The following is a 3385-nucleotide window of genomic DNA, read 5'->3' as shown; positions in this document are numbered from 1 at the left end:
TTCTACGAGATACATGAGCTAACATTCTAAGAATATTACCTAAAGCTAAATTAAAGTGGGGTGTATTAAAATTGATCAGAACTTTTCAGTAAATATCATGGGCCATGGGCCGTGCAAATGCCACAACAATCATGCACATTAGAAAAAGAAATACTTTCTTATTTATTCATTTATTTATCTATTTATTTATTTATTTATCTATCTATTTATTTATTGCCATGCTGAAGGTTGAATTTCTACTTCATCTCTTTTCCTGTTTTCCTTCCAAAGATCTTTCAAACTGTTTTCAAAAGCCTCTAATTCAGCCTGTTTTGTTTTTCTTCTTCAATAATAGCTTTGGCTTCTGTTTCCTTTATCTCAGACGTTTTCCATTTCATTTCCTTATTTGTGGTATTACATTCTAGAGAAACCCGGCCTTAATGCACCTTACTACACTGTGGTTCCTTTTTAATTCTCTCACAATGACACTTCAGTTTTACCTTCCGGTTATAGCTAAAGGGACATTCACCAGGATGGCATAACTCTTGACAGCAATGACCACAGGGCAACTCTTTAGAATGCTGATTTTTGCAGGAAGTCAACAGGTACTTTTCATGTACATCAGCAGCTGACAATTGTCTACATTCCGTACATAAGCTTATGAGCTTGCAATGACATTTTACTCTGAGCATTTAAACACAGGAAGGATATTCTCCAGGGTGACAGGGTAAAATGCATGGGTGAGGACAACCTAGTGGCTGTGGTTTACAGCACGTTTCTTCACACTGAAGACATTCTGGCCCTGTCTTTTTTTCATCCACACAGTCATTCATTTCAATAACTTTATGACACTCCTTCATACAAGTATGTTTTTGACAATCTAGACTTTGTCCACCAAATCTTATAAGAGTAAGAATCCATAGCATGACATGGTAGGGGACTGACCTCATGCTTCCAAAGACATTCTGTTGGAATAGAAATTTGACAGGGAGAACAAGGCAAAGCTGGTTCCCAGGGACCTATAGGCCGATGCTGATTGCTTTACTAATGCTTGGTCATGGCATGGAGCAGCACCACATTTTTCTAGAACTTTTTTGGTAAGGTTGATGACACCGATGTTTCTCTCAATTTGGATGACGGCAAGTTGAAGGTTGGCTACACAATTCTTTGCATGTGGGTGGTTTGGTGGTGTCAAAGGCACCATAAGATTCAGTCCCCTTTGCATCACCACACTTTCACTTCGTGTCTACTGTTTCAGGACAGGGATGACAGCTACCCTTTGGCAGATGGAGGGACACTTATGATTTCAAGACCCTAAAGCTCATGCACATGGTAGATCTCCAAGTGGACAGTTTCCAGGGCAACACTTTCTCTTACACTGATGCCTCTGGCAGTGACAAATCTTCATACACTTAATTTGACATGGATAGGGTTTGTGGCATGGCATTTCCACACCAACAGTGCTTTTCAACTTCCTGTCTACCTATTTTGCAAGGATCTCAATGACAGAACTGTGAACACTTATGAATCTCACATTCGAGCACTTTGTCACAGTTGTCTCCACAGTCTTCCATATGAGGCAAAGAAAACTTTGATTTCTGACATGGACAGCATCTTTTCCCAGATGGAGGACATTCTCCACAAGCGAGAAGATGATAAACTTACTCACACTTGTGATCACCACATGGCGATGTTTTTCCACATATCTGATCACAGTGCCACCCTGGACTTACACAAAGTCAGCTACCTGTTGGTCACAGACACACTTCTGTTTCCTAACTTGTGGATAGGCTTGACAATTTCCTGCATGACAAGGTTTTTCATACTTATGCTGCCCACACAACAACTTCCAGCCACATAGTTGCTGATGGGACCTCTCCTTGATATTGCACCTGTGAGATACTGGTTTTGCCTTCTTACAGTAACAAGTAATAGTAATCATCTTTGGACAGGGCAGGCAAGGACCTCGGTGACAGAGGAGCCTACACTTACGTCCACAAGGAGGCTTAAGTTCTCTCACACACTCGTCTACATGCGTGAGGTATAAGCCATGAGTCCAGTGGTACATCTTCCCACTTTTCCACAATAGCAATAATACCAAGTAGGTGTTTCAGATAATTTAGATTCAAACCCATATTTTGGAAAAGGTCACTGGTAGTCTCTTTTTCCAAAGTCATCATCTGTCAGAGGCAAAGACACAAGGGATAGACACATCCTGAACAGCTCCAAACTGCCTGGTTTCTCTTTACCAAAGCAATACAAATTAAACATGTCATAACCCCACTGAAAAGCTTCATTTATATACTGTCTGGTCTGTTCCAATTCAAGCATATCTCCATCAATCTGACTAGTGTACGTTATGAATGTTTTGTCAACAATTTTGACCTTCTCTCCTTCGGTATCTTCATCTTCTTCTTCAGAGGAATTAAAGTTATCTTCAGTGAGGTTTTTTTTTTCCTGCTGCTTGATTAGCCTTCTTGATTTCCTCAAATTTCTTCTGTGAAATTAGTTCACTGGTCATGGGTGCCTGACGTGCAGCTGCTGTCTGTCCTGCTGCTGCTGCTGCTGCTCCCAGGATGCTGCTGGGTGGGCTCCAGCCAGGGGAGGGGGCCTTGGTGCCCTCAGCCTCTTTGCCAGGAGAGCTCAGATGTCTTAACTCCCACTTCTGTTATCTTTTTACATCCAGAGCTGAGAGGGGGGAATGAAAGGAGGAAAAAAATCAGCAAAGGGTTGGGTGGGGTGGAGTGGAGACAAACCAAACCCTATTTGAGCCAAACCCTATTTGAAAGTAAAATGCTTTGACCAAGGAAAGACCTACAAGAACTCATGAAGCCTAGAAAGAAGCAGGTTCTAGGACCTACTTCATGAAAAGGTAAGCTACTATACTTAGGGATGCATCAAAGAATCACATAACCTCAGAGTGGAAAGGGGTTTAAGGGGCCATCTAGTCTAACCCATACACAGAAGACTCCCTTCTATAACACACCTGGCTGGTGGTCATCCAGCCTCTGAAGACTTCCAGTGAGGAAGAAACCACTTGTGGGGCCTAGACGCATCCACCAATTGAGTGAACCAATCAATAAAAGGCATAACCTGGGTGTGAAGTGCTTAAGCAATTTGGGAAGACCACTGAATGGTTTGGAAAATGTATTGGGATTGGTTGAGAGAGTTAAACACATCACTGGATGGATGTATATCAGAGAAGGGATTCCAGCAACAAGTCCCAAGTCAAGATTTGGGAGCTCCTTGAGAAGGCAGCTTGAGGGAATGTGACTTTTTCAGGGTGGAGAAGAGTATTGCTCTGGAGTCTAAGAAAGGAATTGCTGCTAAGAGCCTAGCAGAGAGCTGAAGCTCAGGGGAACTTTATGAGGACTGCACAAAGAGAAAATTATCCAGAGTTTTGAGT

The 3385-nt window shown here is 42.2% G+C and overlaps 1 pseudogene; it reads right to left on the bottom strand.

The window, feature by feature from the left end:
• Positions 1-210: 210 nt before the first annotated feature.
• Positions 211-3035, bottom strand: LOC114028488 (annotated as a pseudogene).
• Between the last annotated feature and the right edge of the window lie 350 nt (positions 3036-3385).

This window comes from Vombatus ursinus, unplaced genomic scaffold (assembly GCF_900497805.2).
Source record: "Vombatus ursinus unplaced genomic scaffold, bare-nosed wombat genome assembly UNPS02014884.1, whole genome shotgun sequence".
Classification (NCBI taxonomy): domain Eukaryota; kingdom Metazoa; phylum Chordata; class Mammalia; order Diprotodontia; family Vombatidae; genus Vombatus; species Vombatus ursinus.
Note: the sequence above shows the minus strand (reverse complement) of the source record. Positions and strands in the feature narration are given on the sequence as shown.